The 23,970-nt window shown below is 43.4% G+C and overlaps 2 long non-coding RNA genes across 2 annotated transcripts in view; both read right to left on the bottom strand.

Annotated features, from left to right (window-relative positions):
• The window catches only part of LOC307215835, a 247,706-nt gene that overhangs the window by 173,945 nt on the left and 49,791 nt on the right, over positions 1-23,970 (bottom strand). The gene's annotated exons all lie outside the window — the stretch shown is intronic.
• On the bottom strand, positions 17,361-18,348 carry LOC307216173. Its single transcript, XR_013838974.1, has 2 exons — positions 18,135-18,348; positions 17,361-17,658 (listed from the first exon to the last, which is right to left on the bottom strand). It is a non-coding gene; the product is annotated as an uncharacterized lncRNA (long non-coding RNA).

Here is a 23,970-nt window from a genome sequence, read left to right as displayed (position 1 = left end):
GCAGCTTTTCTTCATTATCCATTGCGACAGACGCAGCTGATTGCCGGGTATTGCAAAGACCTTTGCCAAGGGCAACATCTGTGTGGGCAAAAGAGACTCACCTTTGTTGTGGTTGTTGTTTAGTCGTATCTGACTCTTCGTGACCCCATGGACCAGAGCACGCCAGACACTCCTGTCTTCCACTGCCTCCCGCAGTTTGGTCAAACTCATGCTGGTAGCTTCGAGAACACTGTCCAACCATCTCGTCCTCTGTCGTCCCCTTCTCCTTGTGCCCTCCATCTTTCCCAACATCAGGGTCTTTCCCAGGGAGTCTTCTCTTCTCATGAGGTGGCCAAAGTATTGAAGCCTCAGCTTCAGGATCTGTCCTTCCAGTGAGCACTCAGGGCTGATTTCCTTCAGAATGGAGAGGTTTGATCTTCTTGCAGTCCATAATTCAAAAGGGGTCGCCTTATGCTACTGTAACACCAGGTGACTGACTTGTCAAACGTGGCCTGTGAAGTGAGGCAGAGATAACAATCTGGCCCCTTAGCCAGACCAGATCCAGTGGCCCACTTCTATTTAATTGGGTTGTTTCCTTTGTCCAGTAGAGACTGAATAGTGGCACTAATAGCTGCCGACCACAAATCTGTTTGGCATAGGCTACTGGGTAAAATGCAGTTGCGGCTCAGTTATTCCTAGTGGCGCCCTCATTATTCCTATCTTCCTGGAGAATCACAAGCTCTCTGGACTGAGATATGAGACATCTGAAAGGCCAGGGAGAGACTGTTCCTATATAAATGCCTCAGATGCTGCTAACATAAATTGAAGGAACAATTCCCAATTCCGCCCACAGTATCCAGAGACTTTCTCCCGGGCTTTGGTTATCTGAGCTTTAATCACCTTTCAGTTGGGCTGTTCAGCAGATTTAGCATTCAGTATATTCAATGGGTCAAGCTCAGAGCTAAGGCTGTCTCGCAAAATCATAGAACCACAGAATCGTAGAGCTTTCCAGGGGCCTTGAGGATCCCCAACCCTCTGCAACGCAGGGCTCTAACCTAGATAATATATGACAGATCCAACCTCTGCTTAAAAAGCTCCAGGAATAGCTTATTCATAGAGTGTGTTGTGTATAGGATGGTGTGTGCATATGTTTGGTGGCATTGCATTCATGTGCGTGATTGTTATGCGCATGTGTGATTTCTGGACCATAAAGAAGGCTGATTGCCGAAGAATTAATGCTTTTGAATTATGGTGCTGGAGGAGACTCTTGAGAGTCCCATGGACTGCAAGAAGATCAAACCTATCCATTCTTAAGGAAATCAGCCCTGAGTGCTCACTGGAAGGACAGATCCTGAAGCTGAGACTCCAATACTTTGGCCACCGCAGGAGAAGAGAAGACTCCCTGGAAAAGACCCTGATGTTGGGAAAGAAGGAGAAGGGGATGACAGAGGACGAAATGGTTGGACAGTGTTCTCGAAGCTACCAACATGAGTTTCACCAACCTGCGGGAGGCAGTGGAAGACAGGAGTGCCTGGCGTGCTCTGGTCCATGGGGTCACGAAGAGTCGGACACGACTAAATGACTAAACAACAACAACAATGTGGGATTTCATGGTGTGTCCATGTGTATCCCTCCCTCCCCTAACCACTGCACAACACTGTCAACAATCCACAGCTAAAGTAATAGGCATTGCACATGGCATCCACTAGGTCGCTCCCTTTGCAAACATTGGAGTGCCGGTAGAATTTTGCTTCAAAACCGATGTTCTTATGGGCTTCTATGATGCACGGAAGCCTTGCTAACTTTGAAGCACTGCTCAGAACTTAATGGAAGCAATGAAAGGCTGTCTTCCCCCATAAGTTTGAATCAATGAGTACATCAGTCGTTTTCACTGAAATTGTAAAGAAATATATAAAATACTTGTTCGAAAATGGCAGGTGTGTCAATATTCAGCACTTTTAACTTGTACCTGTAGCACTTCTGAGTGGATTGGTTTGGAAATTTGTCACGCTTTGTAAACCTCATCAGGCAGATCATGTATGCCAAATTTTGAGTTGTTAGCTCAAGATGGGACACCTTTTCATAAACTATAGAATTTTGAAGCCCACAATAGTGCAACTTTTTCTTTTTCTTTTTGCTACTCATTTTAACTAAAGGGTCACCCCTGTGCCACTTTCATTCATTTAATAATAATAATAATAATAATAATAATAATAATAATAATAATTTATTTGTACCTGTGGTGATCACACAGGGCCCCCGGACGTTTGACGGTCTATTGACCTTGTGCCATCACTGTGATTGCTTTATTCACTGCCACCAACCCGTTTCTCCTCACGGGTAATCACAGAGTCCAGACAGTTGTTAACATTAACAAATAATCAAGTTTATTTATAGGCATGAACAAGCTTATGGTTTCAGTTAATTTTCCTTGGCAGTTTCTTAATCTTAGTTCCTTAACTGTCCTATTCGTTCCTAACACTTCAAACTGATTATTCCAACTATCTATCTGACTCCACCTAACAATTCCTCTCACTCTCTCACAATACAACTCAACCAACCCACAGAATTAACCTCCCTCTCCCTTCTTCAACCCCCAACTCTCAACTGACTTCCACACAACACCCACTCTCACTCTAACTCCTTCTATCAGTTTCCACTGGCCAATCACATCACACGCATTTTAACCCTTTCCTTATGACCCACCTAGGAGGCAAACGTCACAGTACATCCCCCCCCCCATCTGACTGGGTTTCCCCAGCCACTCTGGGCGGTTTCCAACAGGATATTAATGTCTGACGCTGTATTGTTTGTAATATTCGCTTGGAAGCCACCCAGAGTGGCTTGGGAAACCCAGCCAGACAGGCGGGGTATAAATAATAAATTTATTATTATTATTATTATTATTATTATTATTATTATTATTAAGTTGGTCTTGTAAAACAATTTCCACCTCAGGAGAAACCACTTCTTATTTTAACTTCAGTGAGGTAATGCATTTTCTAACCACTGATTTGGGGTGAATCAGCAAAACCATAAACATGGTCATGGTGCCCACCTGAGAGGTGCCGGAACTGAGTTCCTGCAAGTTCCAGCTGAAAAAAAAAGCCCTGGCTTTTAATGTGCTTTTAAGGTACAGTGTATATACAGCCATTCTTTCCCTCTTCATGCTTGATTCAATTTTTTTAAAAATCCTCCTCTTTTGGAGTTCTCAGGTTATCTGACCATCAAGAACACCCAGTAACAGTATTAAACATCCAGAATGGTGCATTTCTAAAGCTGCCTATTTAAGAATATGGATGAACCTCTCCCTTATTTATTATTTTTTTAAAAAGAAAAAGCGATTCAGTTATAAGCCATGGGTTATATACTTTTAAACAATCTTAGCTATAATATGGGTAGCATGGTAACCACACATCTGATTTATTCTGTTGATATTTAAAATAGCATCGGCTTGATCCTTCTTCGTGATATTGTGCACATTTAATCCTTTTCACAACACGGAGAAAAATGTACCAATAAATTATTTCTTCATTGAAGTCCTTTTATCAGGGAAAAATAAAATCCTTCCCAGTTTGATGGCAGATACTTAATCAGTTGCGTGATTACGGCTTCCCACCTTGTCCTGTTAAAAGACAGATTTCCAACCATTTGCGCTCTTTTTAATCCATAGGAAGTCAATTTTCCACTCATATATTAGTTTATTTTATATTTTCAAATTGATTCTACTATATATTGATTTCCTGTTGTGTGTATTGTGCCCTGATCTAGGATTATACGTTTAGTAGAAGTGGATATTCCTGCCACATAAAGGTTGCTCCAGCTCTATAGGACGCTTATCTTGAAAAGGGAGAGTCCAATTTTATTGAAACAGCTAAAATCCCACTTAATTGAATTTTTTTTTTCTAAAACGTACAAGCTTAGATACTTTTGGTTTCCAATTCAACTTCAGCTGTATGGTGTTTAAATTTCCAAACCTATAAATTCCTTTGTGAAGGAGCACCTACAAATATTGTATTTTTGATATGGTGAATTATTGTAGAAGCTGAAAGTAAGAAGCAGTGAAATATCAATACTTTGTAGAACATCTTTTGATCATGCTGGCTTTTCATGGCCTGTTTAACACATTCCTATGGAAAAAGATCATGTCTGAGCCCGCATTTAGAGCGCTGAAATACTGCAGAATAGAATTAAGGCAGAGCACCGGAACAGAAGAAAAGCCCTCCAGCAGAAGACGAGGAGAAGAGCCATTTTTCAGAAAAGTGCTGGGTTTTTGGGGAGGGAAGGGGTGCTGAAATTGAGAGCTTTTCGGTTTGTTTGGACTTTTTAATCTCAAAGGCAACCTCAAGGTCTCCTTAAAAAAATATCCCCATCGTGTGCCCATTTTGCACAATGATGCTGGTGCGGTAAGAAAGATTTTCAGTTGATGTCGGCTATGACTTTTTCAATGTGCTCAGCAGCTCTTTTGTCCAAGACAGCAATGCCAGGTCTGCATAGATGTTTAAGCAAATACGTGGGTGGAGCTGTGGTCTAAACCACTGAGCCTCTTGGGCTTGCCAACCGGAAGGTCGGCGGTTTGAATCCTGCGATGGGGTGAGCTCCCATTGCTCTGTCCAGCTCCTGCCAACCTAGCAGTCCGAAAGCACGCCAGTGTGAGTAGAGAAATAGGTACCACTGTGGTAGGAAGGTAAATGGCATTTCCGTGCGCTCTGGTTTCCGTCACGGTGTCCTGTTGCGCCAGAAGTGGTTTAGTTATGCTGGCCACATGACCCGGAAAGCTGTCTGTGGACAAACGGCGGCTCCCTCAGCCTGAAAGCAAGATTAGCGCCGCAACCCCATAGTCGCCTTTGACTGGACCTAACCGTCTAGGGGTCCTTCACGTATACCTTTTAAAGCAAAGAACTGGATGGAGGCCTTGTGCAAACGAGACACTGAGCACGGGTAGGTTGGTGGTAGGGCAGACACAATCCTGTTCACTTTTGCAGACATTCAGTTATATGCTTAAGACGAAAGGAGGCCCCTTTGGAAACACCAGTGCAGTTTGAGATACAGCAAGCTATAGGGCCGTTTTGGAGGTGGTGTCATAGTTACAAAACTTTCTGCTGGTGGAGGTGCACCTGTTTGCCTCTTTGCTACTCTTTAAAGGTAAAGGGACCCCTGACCATTAGGTCCACTTGTGGACGACTCTGGGGTTGCAGTGCTCATCTTGCTTTATTGGCCGAGGGAGCTGGCGTACAGCTTCTGGGTCCTGTGGTCAGCATGACTAAGCCGCTTCTGGCAAACCAGAACAGCGCACGGAAACGCCATTTACCTTCCCACCAGAGCGATACCTATTTATCTACTTGCACTTTGACGTGCTTTCGAACTGCTAGGTTGGCAGGAGCAGGGGCCGAGCAACGGGAGCTCACCCCGTGGTGGGGATTCAAACCGCCAACCTTCTGATCAGCAAGTCCTAGGCTCTGTGGTTTAACCCACAGCGCCACCCGCATCCCTTGCTACTCTTTAGAAGGCAGCAAAATGTGATTTTCATTCAGAGAGCCAGATTTTAATTGGGCTGCATGCATGCCACACATTTAAATCACACACCCTAAAATCCTGGAGACGGTAGTTTGTGAAAAGTGCTTGAGTGATGTGTAAACTCCCAGGATTGGTTTTTTGGATGTGTGAGCGCATGCTTTAAATATCCTTTAGATATATGGTGTGAATGCAAACTTGCTTTAAGATGGAGAACTGGCTTTAAACTTTGTGCCTTGTGTCTAATGATGTTATAAATTACACACACACAAAAATGATGTATGCTGGCTGATTTTGATTTAAATATTTATTGTTCGAAAGCTCTTTGCCCTCAAGAAGAATTTAAATAAAATGGGTAAAGTCCTTATGATTAAATTAGTGTTTATCATACATATTGGGATCTTTATCTGATTAAAGTTATACAGTGGTACCTTGGGTTAAGAACTTAATTTGTTCTGGAGGACCGTTTTTAACCTGAATCTGTTCTTAACCTGAAGCAGCACTTTAGCTAATGGGGCCTCCTGCTGCCGCCGCAGCACGATTTCTGTTCTCATCCTGAAGCAAAGTTCTTAACCCGAGGTACTATTCTTCTGGGTTAGCGGAGTCTGTAACCTGAAGCGTCTGTAACCCGAGGTACCACTGTATATATATATGTGTGTGTGTGTGTGTGTGTGTGTGTGTATGAAGTCGCCCAGTGTGGCTGGGACAACACAGTTAGATGGGTGGGGTACAAATAATAAAATTATTGTTATTATGATTAAAGTTAAACTGGTGCTTCCCTGGCTGTGTGTGTTCACAGTTTTCAAGATGAAATCCTAGGCTAACCTTAGTCAATACGGACACCAATTTTTGTAGCTCTCTGAATTTAATGCCTTCCACATCCCCAGCAGTTCACTTATTGTACTAGATACCTGTAGTGACACTAACCAACTACTGAAGTTTGATGCATTCTCACTACTGTTAAGAACATCTTACATTCTTCCCATTCTTCTCCCCTTGCACAGGAATAGGAGACGCTTGAACAATCTTTACTTCTTCAAATTTTGCAGTGCTGCTCTCCAACCAAACAACATTCACAAAAATGCATACATTAGAGGCAAGTGCGCCAAAAGACAAAAAGAATATATATTTGTGAAAATAACATACGGAAATGAATCACGTCAGGGAAACGTCTCGCAGAAATGTGAACATTAGACAAAAATGAATATAAAAATGTGTTTATTGTGAGAAATTTCCAATAAAATGCTGGAGAATTTTCATAAGGATTAATTTTATTTAATTTACTTCTTTTTTACAAATCGCAGCCGAAATGTGGAGAACTGTAAGACCGGAAAGGTGAGAAATGGAAGGAAGTGAAACTGACTAATTATTCTACTCCTAGAGAAGACCAAAGATTTCGAAACAGAATTTTAGGAAGAATCTTCTAACCATAAAAGTGGTTGGGAAATGGAGCAAATTGCAAGTGGGCTTTTGCATCAACATGCTTTAGTGCAGAGTGGTCTTGTTAAGGGTTTTCAACCAGCCAGCCATAGCTTCTTCCAATTGACATCTTGCCCATGTGCTCATCAAACGCCAGGCAGTATTCTATGGCTGCTATATATGCACACCTTTACATATATCAAGTATAAAGTGCAAGTAGATAAATAGGTACCGCTCCGGCGGGAAGGTAAACGGCGTTTCCGTGCGCTGCTCTGGTTTGCCAGAAGCAGCTTAGTCATTCTGGCCACGTGACCCAGAAACTGTCTGCGGACAAACACCAGCTTCCTCGGCCAACAAAGCGAGATGAGCGCCGCAACCCCAGAGTCGGTCACGACTGGACCTAATGGTCAGGGGTCCCTTTACCTTTATACATATATGCATCTATTACTTCAGCAAATGTTGAGCCTTTGGCTACATAAGGGATCTGTACTGGGAACAGTAGTTCACTAGAGCTGTTTTTGATTTAGGCTGAGACACATTCTATTAATAAAGGAAAACATGCCTCTTCTTCATATCTGACGTTATTGTAGAAAATACAAAACATATTAATTATAGAAGCCTTCAGTTTTAACCTGAAGATTGCCACTTGTCCAGTTTTAATTTTAATTTGTTTGAATTACTGTATTTTTTGCTCTATAAGACTCACTTTTCCCCTCCCAAAAAGTAAGGGGAAATGTGTGTGCGTCTTATGGAGCGAATGCAGGCTGCACAGCTATCTCAGAAGCCAGAACAGCAAGAGGGATTGCTGCTTTCACTGCGCAGCGATCCCTCTTGCTGTTCTGGCTTCTGAGATTCAGAATATTTTTTTTCTTGTTTTCTTCCTCCAAAAACTAGGTGCATCTTGTGGTCTGGTGCATCTTATAGAGCAAAAAATACGGGTAATTGTGGGATGTTTCTTAACTTATTGATAGCTTGGTTTTATGCATTGTCTTACTTGTATGATGTTAGCTGCTCTGAGTCCGACTTTGGCCAGGAGGGCGGGATATAAATAAAATTGAAAAATAAAAAGCAAGGAACACAAGTGCTCGCTATGTTTATTTTCAGCGTACTATATAAGCCATACCTGGGTGTGTGTGTGTATTGAAAGCAGTGCTCGTTTTTTCCATTGCTGTTTCCCTATAAATTTATTATTTTAAGATCCGCCTGAATACAGTTGCATCGCAACTCGCCCCAACCCTAGCCCTCTCCCCTTCACGGTGTGAATAAATAACGCTAAATCTCCAAATGTAGAATGTCCGCGTTAAAATCTCGGGGCATCCCTTTCCCAGAGTCTTCGCCCTCGTCCCCTGTTCCCCCGCCACCCGGCACCACGGCTCAGCTTTCTTATTGCCTCTTACATTCGCCACCTTGTTAAGCCCCCCACGGTGGTAAATAAAACATGAAGAGAAATAGAGAAAAGTGTGAGGCTTTTATTTACTCTCATTTTTTGGATATATTTCTCTAGCCGAATGCCTCTCCCTTTAATGAAACCCTTGACTGCTCCACTGGTGAATGTGATTTAAGCCCAGGAGAGACAGCCATGATTCACAAACTGTGTTCTGCTTCAGCACTGACCGTTATCTGATGCCTCTTCATGCACAGTTGCCTAAATGACAGTTTAATGGCTCACTGTAAAGCCTAGTTATTTTGTATCTCTATCCAGTGAAAATGGCTAATGGTGATAAGGAAAGGGAAAAAACAAAGCAATTGCTCAGATCTTCAGGCTCATCCAAGCTACTTAGCACGTGCTGGGAGCCTTCAATTAATTATTTCTTCAGTCCACTGAAGCACTCCAAAATGATTTTCAAAACTCACCAGCTGCACTAAGAGTCCGTGTTAACAGGGCACAGCAAAGTGAGGCTGCACATAAGTAGAGCTGACAGACTTTTATGGGAGACCCATAGTTGCGAAAATAATATTTTAGCATGAGAAAAATTAGTTGCGGGGTGTGTGTGTGAATGATTGCATAGGAAAGAGGAGGGAGGAGTTGCTTACTGCATGCAGAGCATTCTGATATAAATGAGGAGCGTTGGAGGCACTCTGCAGAGTTTGGGTCCCGATTCTCTTTATTTCAAGGAACCACCGTGACAACGTAAGCCTTAGCAACTGCTTTTCTTATAGTTCCTTTTCGGGGGGGGAGGGGGAGTCAATAGGTCTCCCATTGTGGGAAAGCTGTGCTGGCTTAAATTCCCACCTCTGAACAGTTGTTGTCGCAGTCCGGGTTACAGGCAGTCGGAGTCCCGGCTTGGTACATCGGGACCCGGGTAGAGGTCGGGAAGCAGGAATCAGCAGTCCAGGGGTCAGGAAACCAAGAGTCCATGTTACGGAAATTACCGGGGGGGGGCACATTTTTAAAGTTAAATATTACAAATATTATGCCTGAATGTATCCTTTCAACTTGACAGCTCAGGGAAGTTACCTAGCTTTAAAAATAATATAAAATCATCTCCTTTCCCAGTTTCCTCCATTCCAAAGCTATTTTCCCCTTGAAAAAGGACTCCGGGAAGTTCCCAGAGGTGACAATTGCTGGGCTCATTGTTAGCCAAAGGAAGCCAAATCTCATCACCTGACTCGCCTCAGGCTCCAGACATGCAAAGGAACTTCTATTGTACTTTTGGGTGGTGGGTACTTAAGAGATATTTGTCTATGCTAATCTTATACCTGAGTCTTGCCCTGCCATGTCTGCTTATGCTAATCTTGTACCAAGGACTTGTCTGGACATGTTTGCCACGGTTAACCCCTCCCCTTTTGTGACATGTCAGTGATGTAGCAATGATGCTGTATGAACTGTATTCTGGGATATGGTGGGAAAGTTTAAAAAGTCTTTGTCACCCCATCCTCGGCGGTTCAAATTTGCTCTTTGAACCTGTTGCGCAATAAACTTTGGTCTACAGCTATTTGCTCCTGTTGGCTGGAATCCTTCCTTTATTCTGCAGGGATCCGCGGGCTCTGCCCGACAAGTTGGGTGACTGAGCAGCCTCACATCTAGATTTTTCCGTAACAGTCCACAAATCAGGAAACCAGGAGTCAAGAAGCCAAGAATCCGAGGCTCGGGATACCAGGAGTCAGGAAACTTGATATGATAGCCATGTTCAAATATATAAAAGGATGTCACATAGAGGAGGGAGAAAGGTTGTTTTCTGCTGCTCCAGAGAAGCGGACACGGAGCAATGGTTCCAAACTACAAGAAAAAAGATTCCACCTAAACATTAGGAAGAACTTCCTGACAGTAAGAGCTGTTCGACAGTGGAATTTGCTGCCAAGGAGTGTGGTGGAGTCTCCTTCTTTGGAAGTCTTTAAGCAGAGGCTTGACAACCATATGTCAGGAGTGCTCTGATGGTGTTTCCTGCTTGGCAGGGGGTTGGACTCAATGGCCCTTGTGGTCTCTTCCAACTCTATGATTCTATGATTCTATTCTATGATTCTATGAAACCGAAGCACAGCTAGGTGGATAGCGTGTTGCTGTGGCAAAGAGCCAGAGGGAAATTATGATCTTATATACCCGTCCCAGCCCTTGCCACCATGTGCTATGAGTCTAATTTAGCCAGCTAGCCCTGGCGATCATCTAATGTTTATTGGATGGATTTTCCCCCAAATTGATTTTTGAATTCTGAATTTATTGTTATTTATGCTGGTTTTTGTTGCATCAATTACGTGTTTTAAATTTGTTGCTAGTCGCCCTGAGCCAGGTTTTCTGAACAATGAAGGGCAGGGTATAAATAAAAATTTATTATTATTATTTATTGTTCTGTCAAGCCTCACCTGTGCGGCCGTGCCTTGCCCTTCCAGGCCAAACCCAGGGAGGCCCCAGTCCTGAAAGGCCCTACCAGTCACAGGGCCTGGCTCCTGCACGCACTCCTGACAGTTGTTAAAAGTCACAGGAGGAATCTGTTGCTTTTGCGTACTGCAGCCACTGAACTCTCAAGTAGTACATTTTCCTGGTTGAGAAAATTGCTCCATCCTGAAACTAACTAGGTACATCATATACACTAAGCCTCTGGCAGGTACCACTATGAACTCATATGATGTTGCTGAGGTTGTATGATTAGGCTCAGTGGTAAAAAGAGGCTGGCAACACGGTGAGTCACGTTGTTGTTGTTGTTGTTTAGTCATTTAGTCGTGTCCGACTCTTCGTGACCCCAAGGACCAGAGCACGCCAGGCACTCCTGTCTTCCACTGCCTCCCGCAGTTTGGTCAAACTCATTTTAGTAGCTTCGAGAACATTGTCCAACCATCTGGTCCTCTGTCGTCCCCTTCTCCTTGTGCCCTCCATCTTTCCCAACATCAGGGTCTTTCCCAGGGAGTCTTCTCTTCTCATGAGGTGGCCAAATTATTGGAGCCTCAGCTTCACGATCTGTCCTTCCAGTGAGCACTCAGGGCTGATTTCCTTCAGAATGAATAGGTTTAATCTTCTTGCAGTCCATGGGACTCTCAAGAGTCTCCTCCAGCACCATGAGTCACATAATGTGCCCCAAATATTTGCCATGCCATGCTCTAATTTTTTCCTGAGGTCTACTCTGCATTGCATGAGACCCAGTTGTATGACCCAGCTGTAAATTACAGTTTTCAAGACTGGCCACCGGGGCACTCATGAGATGCTCATTTATCATCAAGAATTAGCCCAGTAAAAGCTGCAGCAAACTGCACCAAATACCCAATGTATTTGGAGATCTTACAGGGAAAATGGACTTTTTAAAGCGAATACTCTTTTTCTAAGAATATAACCACAGACAGTGCTGTAGTGCTGCCATGGAGTCCATTCCTATGCATATTTACTCAGAAGTAAGTCCCACTGGCTCCAATGGAGCTTCCTCCCAAAATAATACGTGTAAAGGATCGCAAACTTTATCATCTTGCAGTTTGGTTTGGAAAAGTCCTGAAAATCGTAAACCTGCAGATTGTGCTGAAAGGTGTTCAGTCAAATGAGATCTGAAATTTGTGTATAGTCCCCAAGTACAAAAAAAACCCCAGAGTTTAAAGAAGCTCCTTGACATTTCATCACAAAAGACGAGGCTTTATTTGCTAGCTTGAGAAGCAAACTGGAGGAGAAAAGCTTTGTATCTCGGTTTCATAAAATCTATCCTGCAAAGTGCAGCCGTTTTCAAAAGTCAACAAGTCTTGCTCTTTGACAGCCAACTGATTAATTATGAGGAAAGGTAGGATTTAAATCTAAGATTAAAGCTTAAGTTGATTAATTGCTCCAATTAATTGATCAAAGTGTTTAGCTCTAGGTGTACAAATTATACATTCCTATTTATATATGGTTGCATATGCTACCAACAGCAAATGCAACCATGGAAATGTACCCTGTTGCATATGTTCTATGAATATTTGCTTTTGTTGTCATGTTTTAAAGTCCCCATTTGACATGTACCCATAACTCAGGTATATCCAGAAATACTGTTTCATTTCCCAGCCAATTTTTGTTGGGAAAGGATAGACATTTAAAAACCCTCTGCTGCCAACTAAAATTTTACAGTACAGTGGTACCTCGGGTTAAAAACTTAATTCGTTCCAGAGGTCCGTTCTTAAACCTGAAACTGTTCTTAACCTGAAGCACCACTTCAGCTAAAGGGGCCTCCCGCTGCCGCTGCACCGCCGGACACGATTTCTATTCTCATCGTGAAGCAAAGTTCTTAACCTGAAGCGCTATTTCTGGGTTTGCAGAGTCTGTAACCTGAAGCGTCTGTAACCTGAAGCGTCTGTAACCCGAGGTACCACAGTACGTGAATCTGAGGAAAAGATAAACCAGGAGCCCTAAAATGGAAAGTTCCATCTTTTAGTTTATACTACACAAGTCATTATGCCGCATCTTAAAGACGGAGGTGGATGCTTCCAAGTCACAGCCATTCTTGAAAACCTAAGGCAAAAATTACTGTGTGCACATCTGTCTCTGAGAAAAGACTTGTGAATTATGCAGGTAGTTCTAAAGTTCTGCTGTATATGGATTTTCCCTAAAAAGCATGCATCTGTTGCCCATGTTGGATGTTGGGTTTTCTTTACAGCGCTGCATTGCTCGAACAACCAGATGCTTTATAAATAATATCACTACTTATTCAACCTATTTTCTAGCAAAGGTCAGAGTTCTGACTGTGATGATTGTGTATTTTAAGAGTGAGGCTGCGCACTGTCTCCAGCCTAATCCTGGATCCTGAACTCAGTTGGCATTATCTGGGTCATAGCTGTCAACGTTTCCCTTTTTTAAGAGGGAAATTCCCTTCTTCCGAATAGGATTCCTCGCAAGAAAAGGGAAAAGTTGACAGCTATGATTTGGGTGGACCTCAGACTTTGCCACAATGGGTTGAAGAAGCCTCAACTGGGTAGAACTGGGTACACCAAGAGGAATCTGGAACTGCCACTGGGGAAGGGGGCTGGGCAACAAGGAGAGGGGGAAGAAAGAGCAAACTCTCCCCTCCTGATTGTAGATTTAGTTAGGGTGCGCCATGGAGGCGCAGATTGCAGCTATGACAAAGGCGCCATTTTTTCATCTCCGCCAAGCTAAGCAGTTGGCTCCTTACCTCTCTCGCCCTGACCTAGCCACTGTGATCCACGCGACGGTCACCTCCAGACTGGATTATTGTAACTCGCTCTACATGGGGCTGCCCTTGAGACTGACCCAGAAACTCCAGCGGGTGCAGAATGCTGCAGCGAGACTCCTTACGGCTTAGGGGTCCTCGCTGCGAGATCACATTCACCCGGTGCTATACCAGCTGCACTGGCTCCTGGTGGAGTACAGGATCAGGTTCAAGGTGCTGGTTTTAACCTTTAAAGCCCTATACAGCCTAGGACCCTCATACCTACGGGACCGCGTCTCCTGGTATGTCCCACAGAGGAACGTACAATCTTCAAACAAAAAAATCCTGAAGGTCCCAGGACACAGAGAGGTTAGGCTGGCCTCAACCAGAGCCAGGGCTTTTTCGGCTGTGGCTCAGATTTGGTGGAACGCTCTGCCACAAGAGACTAGGGCCCTGTGGGACTTGACATCTTTCCGCAGGGCCTGCAAGACAGTGCTGTTCCACCAGGCCTTTGGCCAGGGCACAGCCTTACCCCCTCCTTTGGCAATCTTCACAGAACTCTAGCCCAATGGTTGCCATCAATTTGATTTGAATTAATTTTATAATGAAATGGTTTTAGAATGTTGTATTATTTTATTGTTGTTAGCCCCCCTGAGTCCGGCTTTGGCTGGGGAGGGCGGGATATAAATAAAAAATTATTATTATTATTATTATTATTATTATTATTATGATGATGATGATGATGCATGCAAGGTAGCCTCATTAAAGACTGCAAAGCCCCCAATTCGGATCGGGGTTTGAATAAGGTTGGGTCAGAACTGGATTATCCCAGTTTAGAGCAGGGCGGCTCTGAATTGCCCATTCAGGCCCCGAACCAGATCAATGGTGAAATATACTCGGAGTCGAGAGTGGATTTCATGCTCTTTATTCAGCTCATAGTGGTGAGGCAGGGGCCTGGTAGGAATTTTGTCCATCTGGCTGATTGGCTGGGGCCATTTGGTTTTTGCCTACTGCGTAGCAAATCATCACAACTTGTAAGGTTCGCGGTTAGGCCTTGGTTTATGGTTTGGTTGGTTGAGGGGCATGGATTGGCTGTGCCTGCCCCTCTAATGCTGCTGCTGCAAGGGATTCCGTTAAAGGAATTGGGAGCTAACTATTGCTTGTCCACTCTGTCAAGGGGGCTCGGGCCATAGCAATGAGCTCCTGGTTGCATTTGGGGTGAGGGCAGGTTCCCTGCTCCACGTAACCCCCAAGTGTATTCCCCCATTCTGACTTTCGCATCGTGCGGAATGTCAGTCTGTCCCCCTTGGTGGGGGCAGATAGTCGCAACCAATGCCTACGCAACCAGTCACAAATTTGTATTTTATTAAGTTGTGGCCAAAATTATGCTAAAAATCTTAAACAAAAATTTCTGTGTGATGTGTGAGTTATTGGGGTGGACCTGGGGACCTCAACACGCAAACCGTTCTGAACGTATTTAAAACTTGTTTGTTCTTCAATAAACTTTAATCTTCGTTGTTGACTTTACAACCTGACAGAGATTCAGTATTTCACCCGAAGAAACCTGGTTGGTGGCAGCGGAAGAATAAAGCAGTGGTGTACAGGTCAATAGTCTGTGAAATGACCAGGGAAGAAGAATGGAGGATGAAATTGATGGACTATACAGAATTAGATAAATTAACAGGAAGGATTCGAAACCTGCGGGACCAGAGATTCTCAGAAGACTGGAGTAAATTTATGGACTACAGTATTTGAAAAGTAATTGTGATGAACAGATTACGCTAGTAGGTTTGCAAGAAGTTTTGTAAGGTGAATTATTTGAAATATTGCAAAAAAGACAAAGAGGAAAATTATTAATTAAAGATAATAAAAGGTGATATGAAATTAAGAAATGCATAATAAGTGATAAGAACGGAAAATCGTCAGAGGTGTTGACAGAAGTCCAAAAAATATTGTATAAAATGAGAGGTTCTGCTGTATGAATGTTAATTGATGTTAAAAACCAGTAAAAATGCAGTGATTAAGTGACTAAATATCCTTTGCAATAGCAGTACCTCTGTATCTGCCTAATAAGCCTTAGAGGGTTGGCTCTACATTTTGTTCCCTGCCACCGCCCCCCCCCCATGGTGGTGAGGTAGGGAATGAAAGTGTAGATGAATGAGAAATTCATAGAATCAAAAATTAGTAGAGTTGGAAGGTTTCCTGAGGGTCATCTAGTCCAACCCCCTGCAACTCAAGCATCCATGACAGATGACCATCCCAAGGAAGGAGAGTCCACCATTTCCTGAGGGAGTTTGTTCCATTGTCAAACAGCTCTTAATGTCAGAAAATTCTTCTTGTTTTGCCAGAATCTCCTTTTTCATTGCTTGAATCCTGTGGTCCGAGAAAACAAGCTTGTTCCATCTTCCATGTGACAGCCCTTTAGATATTTGAAGGTGGCTATCATATCTCCCCAGTCTTCTCTTGTCCAGGCTAAATATACCCAGTCCTCTCAATCATTTCTCATAAGGCTTGGTTTCCAGACCCTTGATTATATTAGTCACTCTTCTCTGCATGTGTTCCAGCTTGTCAATATCCATCTCAAATTGTGATGCCCAAAGCTTGACACAAGACTGCAGGTTGGGTTTGACCAAGACAGGATAAAGGTAAAGGGACCCCGACCATTAGGTCCAGTTGTGGACGACTCTGGGGTTGTGGCGCTCATCTGTTGTACAGCTTCTGGGTCATGTGGGCAGCATGACTAAGCTGCTTCTGGTGAACCAGAGCAGCGCACGGAAACGCCATTTACCTTCCCGCCGAAGCAGTACCTATTTATCTACTTGCACTTTGCCGTGCTTTTGAACTGCTAGGTTTACAGGAGCAGGGACCAAGCAACGGGAGCTCACCCCGTCGCGGGATTCAAACCGCCGACCTTCTGATTGGCAAGCCCTAGGCTCTGTGGTTTAACCCACAGCGCCACCCGTGTCCCTCCAAGTCAGAATTGTTGTTGTTTAGTCGTCTAGTCGTGTCCGACTCTTCGTGACCCCATGGACCAGAGCACGCCAGGCACTCCTGTCTTCCACTGCCTCCCGCAGTTTGGTCAAACTCATGCTGGTAGCTTTGAGAACACTGTCCAACCACCTCATGCTCTGTCATCCCCTTCTCCTTGTGCCCTCCATCTTTCCCAACATCAGGGTCTTTTCCAGGGAGTCTTCTCTTCTCATGAGGTGGCCAAATTATTGGAGCTTCAGCTTCAGGATCTGTCCTTCCAGTGAGCACTCAGGGCTGATTTCCTTCAGAATGGATAGGTTTGATCTTCTTGCAGTCCACAGGACTCTCAAGAGTCTCCTCTAGCACCAGAATTCAAAAGCATCAATTCTTTGGTGATCAGTTTTCTTTATGGTCCAGCTCTCACTTCCATACATCATACAAGTCAGAATAGAGTGGTACTATTACTTCTCTTGACCTGGACACTATGTTTCCGTTGACGCAGCCTAGAATAGCATTAGTTTTTTTCTTTTGCTGCTCATGTCCAGCTTGTGATCCACTAAGACCCCTAGATACTTTTCACATGTAAGTCAAGCTTGTGTGTGTTTGTTTCTCTCTTCCCTCCGCATACTTCTTCCTTTTGTGTCATGTCTTTTTTTTTTACAATGGAAACCTGATGGCCGTGACTGTGTTGCTTTCACCAATATGCAAGCTGGCCTGGGAGCGTTTCCTGCCAAAGGGTAGGATGAAAATGCTTTGAATAAATATAATAAAATGATGCCTGGAACATCACACAACCGTCTCTGTGTGTGGAAGAGCTATCATACACCAAATGCCATGGGTGTATTCAACACAGAGAAAACTGTCAGTGGATTCACTTCATCGGTTCATCTCAAGTGATGAGGTAAAGGAGGCAAATGGTGTCTCATTGTACAGGAACAGGAGCTTAACAGAAATATTTCCATCTTGTGTTCTGCCATATCAGGATGCCTTCATCATTTTATTTCAGAGCTGCGGCAGTCAGAAACCGGGCATCAATACTACTTGTTAGCCTGGCAAAAATGTTTAGAGATAATTGTGCTGCTTCAGGTTCTCTGGAATATTTGACATGAAGAACATCTAACACTTCAAGGGCTTTGTTAATCTATTTGAACAGACAGAAATATATACAGTTGAGCAGGTGATTCTCAGAGCCATTTTAGAAGCAGAACGGAATTCCTCAGCGCTAGAACAATGGAAATGAAAGGTCTATGAATTATTACGAACTCACTCCATCTTGTCTAGCCATGCAAGAGTGCTCTGAACTGTAAAGGCTTTTTTTCTTGTGTTTAAGTTACCATGGAAGATGAAATAGTCACAGAGATGGACTGGCCAATAGAAAACATTATTGCTAGCGGTGCAGACCATCAGTAAGCCTTTTTTTTTTTTTTTTTTACAAAAAGTTTCTGATTTATAACCTATCCTTGCCCCCACAATCCCACACCTGGAGCTATTTTTAGGGTTTTCTTTTCAGGCCAAAGTCCCCCTTTCTCCCAAATTGTTGGATGTCGAACGCACACTGAGCAGATATGGCTGGATTTCTGTTTATACGAGGGGGCATATAAATACGATCCCACAAATCTTGCTTGCAACCCACTCTGTCAGAAACGTCTTTTTTAAAGCTTATTTCTCTCTGTGAAATAAGAATTTGAGAGCTGAAACCTTAGAGATGCTAGTCATCCCGAAAGCGCAGTATCTTCATCTTCAGTCTAAATTCAGTCATCTGATTTATACCACTGGGTTAACAGCAAGGTGAGATGACACCCTCAAGCGGCAGGCTCTACAGGGGCAGCAGATCCCAATGTAGATCTTTATCCCCCTCTTGTTCCTTTTTTTTTTTGGGGGGGAATAATTTCTATTAAAAATTTCAGCATAACAATTTATCAGAGACATAGCATCCTCATCCCCCCCCCATTTCCCCCTCCCCTAGAAAAAACCCACCCTCACACCCCTGCCCGGACTTCCTTCAGCTCCTCTCTCTGGTTTTTCAGCACATGTCATTCTCTGCATATTATAAAATTGTAAAGATCCTGAAATTATCTGCCAATATGTTACCAGGTGGTGCTGTGGGTTAAAGCCTCAGCGCCTAGGGCTTGCCGATCGAAAGGTCGGCGGTTCGAATCCCTGCGGCGGGGTGCGCTCCCGCTGCTCGGTCCCAGCGCCTGCCAACCTAGTAGTTCGAAAGCACCTCCGGGTGCAAGTAGATAAATAGGGACCGCTTACCAGCGGGAAGGTAAACGGCGTTTCCGTGTGCGGCTCTGGCTCGCCAGAGCAGCGATGTCACGCTGGCCACGTGACCCGGAAGTGTCTCCGAACAGCGCTGGCCCCTGGCCTCTTAAGTGAGATGGGCGCACAACCCCAGAGTCTGTCAAGACTGGCCCGTACGGGCAGGGGTACCTTTACCTTACCTGTACCTTTATTCAAAACCTGCCAAGGAGCCCAGTTCATTTTGTTGTTTCTTCAAAAACTTTGTAAAAGGTTCCCATTCTTCTTTAAAGTCACAGTTGTCAGTTGTCGCCAGTTCCACATAGTCCATCAATTTCTCTTGCCACAGTTCTTCTGTCGGGATTTCTTCGTTCTTCCATGCTTGTGCTATTAAGACTCTTGCTGCTGTTGTTGCATACATGAATATGTTCTTCAATTTCCTTGGCAGGTCTTTTCCTACAATCCCTAACAAAAACGCTTCAGGCTTTTTTTTACAAATGTTAATTGGAACATTTTCTTCAATTCATTGTATATCATTTCCCAGAATTTTTTAATTTCACTACAATCCCACCACATATCCCCCTCTTGTTCCTGATGCAGATCTTCACTCACATCTTCTTCCCTGATAGGGAGGGTAGCAATATTTTGTGGTTTGCCTCAGGTGCCAAAATATCTTGGGCCAGCTCTGGGTGTTTGGAATTCAGTCCTGACTGTCACAGAGTACTAGAGTTGTAAGGGTCCCCGAGGGTCATCTAGTCCAACCCCCTGAAATGCACGAATCTCAACTAAAAGCGTCCAGGACAGGTGGTCACCCAACCTCTGCTTAAAAACCTCCAATGAAAGACAGTCCACCACCTTCCAAGGGACTCCGTTCCACTGTCCATATAGTATTCCTCTTTTCTACTAACGATAAACAACATAATCAAAATGGCGGCAGTTGAAGATCTTCTTTAATCAAGGGTTCTACATACATGTTTCTGAAGTGAATCTCAATAAGCGACAGGACTGAAAGCAAACTTTTAGCTGGATCCATCATGTATAAATAACACACCCACTTCATGACAGTTGATCATTCAGAAACGAGTGCAACCTAAAGATAATTTCTGTGAGTTAGACTTATTAATATGATTCTGCTACCTTTTCCATCTCCCACAGGGCATAGAATGATAGAATGGACTAGGCCTTTCTGTGGCAGGGGGTCATGGGGCTTCATAGTGTTAATGTTCCCCACCTTACCTAGCTATCAGTTTCAGGGAACGTTTATATAATTCAGCAGAGTTTAAACGATCCTGTTTGAATTTATGCAGCGACAAGCGGTTTGCTAACTCGTTTGAGTCTTATCAATAATTATACCTTCCTGGTTGATAATCCCTTTCTGTTCCTCTTAAAGAAAACACACATGAATCTGAATCATATTAACATAAACTACAGTGGTACCTCGGGTTAAGAACTTAATTTGTTCTGGAGGTCCAGTCTTAACCTGAAACTGTTCTTAACCTGAGGTACCACTTTAGCTAATGGGGCCTCCCGCTGCTGCCGCCACGCAATTTCTGTTCTCATCCTGAAGCAAAGTTCTTAAGCCGAGGTACTATTTCTGGGTTAGCGGAGTCTGTAACCTGAAGCATCTGTAACTTGAAGTGTCTGTAACCCGAGGTACCACTGTACTTTACTATCAGATTCATTCAGGTTTACAGAGTTGTTCCTGAAGGTAGGCTAAGGTTGCATAACAGATAAACAATATACAGTGGTACCTCAGGTTACCGGTACATACGCTTCAGGTTACAGACTCCGCTAACCCAGAAATAGTGCTTCGGGTTAAGAACTTTGCTTCAGGATGAGAACAGAAATCGTGCGCCAGTGGCGCGGCGGCAGCGGGAGGCCCCATTAGCTAAAGTGGTGCTTCAGGTTAAGAACAGTTTCAGGTTAAGAATGAACCTCCGGAATGAATTAAGTACTTAACCCGAGGTACCACTGTACTAGATAGTAGTGAGTCATGAGAAGACTGCATCTGAGCAGTTACCAGTTAACACTCCTTTCAGCAACCGACCGAACGACCAACTGACAAAACTGCCTGCCACATAGAGGCAGTTGGTCCTCTCAGAATGTTGGACTTGACTGACAGCTTTATATCCCACATTTGGGTGGACTGCGATAAAACATTCAGAGTCTTATAATATTAACTACGCTTGCATGGTTTGGCCATAATTAATTTGCATTAAGAGAAATGACTCTTGGTGGTGGACCATATATTGAGACATTTCACCTCACTCTCATCCTCTGCTTTTCTGCCATTGTGGTTGGCTTTGATGATTCTCCTAGTTTCTTGATTCCATGTCAGAATTCTGATTATTGCCTTTTTAAAAAAAGGTGTAGGCTTCGGAATGTTTATACTGAGCCACATATTTTGAGAAGGCTACTTAGAGGGCCAAGTGTTCCAGCCCTCTAAGTGCTGCAGTCACCGTGGGATGACGTGGAACCACTTTCTACCTCTCCTGTGTTGATGAGGTTCAACTTCTACTTCTTCTTTGGCCATCACTTGTAGCCGAGTAAGATTGTCTTCCATAAACACAGTTTTAACAGTGACTATGGAGGCCAATTCTAGATCCACATGTCCTTCCACAGTGGGGACATAGGTGGGAGTTGATCACAGTGTGGATTTGCCAAGTGTGCCTTCTTCTTAGAACATTTATCCCTTGCGTCCTGAGTTCAAGTGTCTTCAAAGTCCATGACAGCTTTGGTAAAGGCTGTTCTCCAACTGGAGCGCCAGTGTTTCCCAGTTGTCGGTGTTTATACTACATTTTTTTTATTTGCCTTGAGACAGTCTTTAAACCTCTTTTGCTGACCACCAGCATTACGTTTTCCATTTTTAAGTTCGGAATAGAGTAGTTGCTTTGGAAGACGATAAGCAGGCATCTGCACAGCATGACCAGTCCAACGAAGTTGATGTTGAAGAATCATTGCTTCAACACTGGTGATCTTTGCTTCTTCCAGTACACTGATATTAGTTCGCCTGTCTTCCCAAGTGATGTGTACAATTTTTCAGAGACACCATTGATGGAATCATTCGAGGAGTTGGAGATGGTGTTTATAAGTAGTCCATGTTTCACAAGAATATAGTAAGGTTGGCAGTACAATAGCTTTGTAAACAGTGGGGACATAGGTGGGAGTTGATCACGGCGAGGGTTTGCCAAGTGTGCCTCCCTCTTAACATGTTTCTCCCTTCCGTCCTGAGTTCAAGCGTCTTCAAAGCCCATGACACCTTTGATGAGGTTCAACAGACAGCCTCAAGCCCTTATGATTCATCTTGAAGATTAAGGGGGTACTAATTTGTGTAAAATATATGGCAAGCCTCTCTCTTAACAAGCAGATGCAGGCAATCTTGTTTGCTTTCCAGTTTGCCTGGATTAGGTGTTAGGTCTGATGGGGACATTACTGGAATCCCATGAGAGCTGATATGCCCTGTAGAAAGGTAATGAGAGACTTGTGGTAGGTTGTTGTGTGTTTGAGGGTAGTCAGTGTCTCAGTAGGGTTTCAGATGCCTCCCCTGTTTTAGGAGGACAGAGTATACGTCCCTATACCATTGTCTAACAGCTGTTCAAGTTATGTGATCTGGGATCACTGGCACCCAATATCCAAACATTGGCGAAGCCCACCGCTCCCGCCTCAGGAACCAAGTTTGGCGATAGCTCAAGGGGTGCCCAAATCCACTGAAAACAGTTGGCCAGACTGACAAACTACTTTCCTCCATAGTATACAGATTCCTTAATACACTTTTATAGTATGCATTCCATTTTCACCCTGCTTGGCTAGAGTATGTGTATTGTAACTTGTTTGGGGTTAAAAAGTATTTTAGAAACTTCTTCACATTGGTTTTGGTCTGTGAATTTTTGAATCATCTAGAGAATATGAGCTCTTTGATGAAAAGTACTATTTTGTGTTATGAACCAGAAAGTAATGGCCTATCTGACTACAGAAAGTGGTCTATAGCATCTATCTTTAATCTTCTTGTGTAAGTGTTCTAGACACAGTAATTTCCAATAACAATAATGGAATAAATACCTCATTAACCCCTTTAAAGCTCCCGATACCATGACAATATCTAAATGAACTGACAGAGAAATGGGCATTGTTCAAATCAGAAAGTTAACACTGAGTTGTAGCATCAGTGAGGTCAATAATATATTTTTATTCCAGACATCCAGATGGGTGATGTGCTCTTGCTAAATAAAAGGAGAAATGCAAAGCAAAACCAGCCTCATGGGTACATAAATAATTTCACCTCTGAAATCAGCTTGAAACATAATACAAAACAGCACTTTCTAAATTTTTGTGGGGGGATGCTTGTTTAGTCATAGTTTAACTCACAGAGCCAGCATCACCTGAAACATCATATTTATGCATTTCTGATAGATAATAACCCTATCGATATTGCACCATTCTAGTCATAAATTAATAGCCTGACATTCTAATACCCACTGCAGCAGCGAATGTCATGGATATTTATTGAATGGGAAATAAAAGTGCAATATCTAGTTTGAGCAGAATATTCCCATAACAATAAAAAGTATAGATTTGGCTTTAGGGAACAATTCCCTTGGCTTCAATGTCTCAGAAAGAAAGCAGGTCAAAAATATGAAGAATGTAATTATTAAATAGGGTTATATGGGTAAAAGTGTGTAGATCAAAATCAAAGTGCAGGGGGGGAGGAGGGGAGATAATACTGTGAAGTATATTAGAAAGTGTGCTTTCGAAGCCTATTTACATTTCCAACATAGTAATAGTATGTGCAGTAAATCCAGTTCAGGAAAATAAAATGCAGGAAAAGCAATGTATCCTGTAGCTTCATGTCTAAAAGGACCTTGTAAAATCATATCTACACTGATCATTTATACAGACTATTTACCTGATGTATCCTAAAGTCTCTGAATGGATGCAAATTACTTAATTATTTGCGTGTTCAGACCCAGAAACCTCCCCCCTAAATAAATTCACACTTGACTCAAATTTTGGGTTTGGTTTTTGGCAGAATTTAGGACACAACTTTATTGATTACAGAAAGTGAGTGGTTGCATAGGCTCTGGTTTGACTAGCTCCTTGCCATGCAGGTAGCGCTGACCCAGGGTTCCAGCATAGATCAGCCAAGGGTGAACACCTGGATAAGCAGAAAGCTGGGAACAGGCTATCTCCACCACCCAAATGCCCCCCTGGACTCAGGCACAGGCACAACCCTCTCTCAGGGGTTGACCAAACCATCAAGTCCCTGGATTCCTTTAACGGAATACCCTTTACATAG

The sequence above is a fragment of the Podarcis cretensis genome (assembly GCF_951804945.1).
Source record: "Podarcis cretensis genome assembly, chromosome: 5".
Classification (NCBI taxonomy): domain Eukaryota; kingdom Metazoa; phylum Chordata; class Lepidosauria; order Squamata; family Lacertidae; genus Podarcis; species Podarcis cretensis.
Note: the sequence above shows the minus strand (reverse complement) of the source record. Positions and strands in the feature narration are given on the sequence as shown.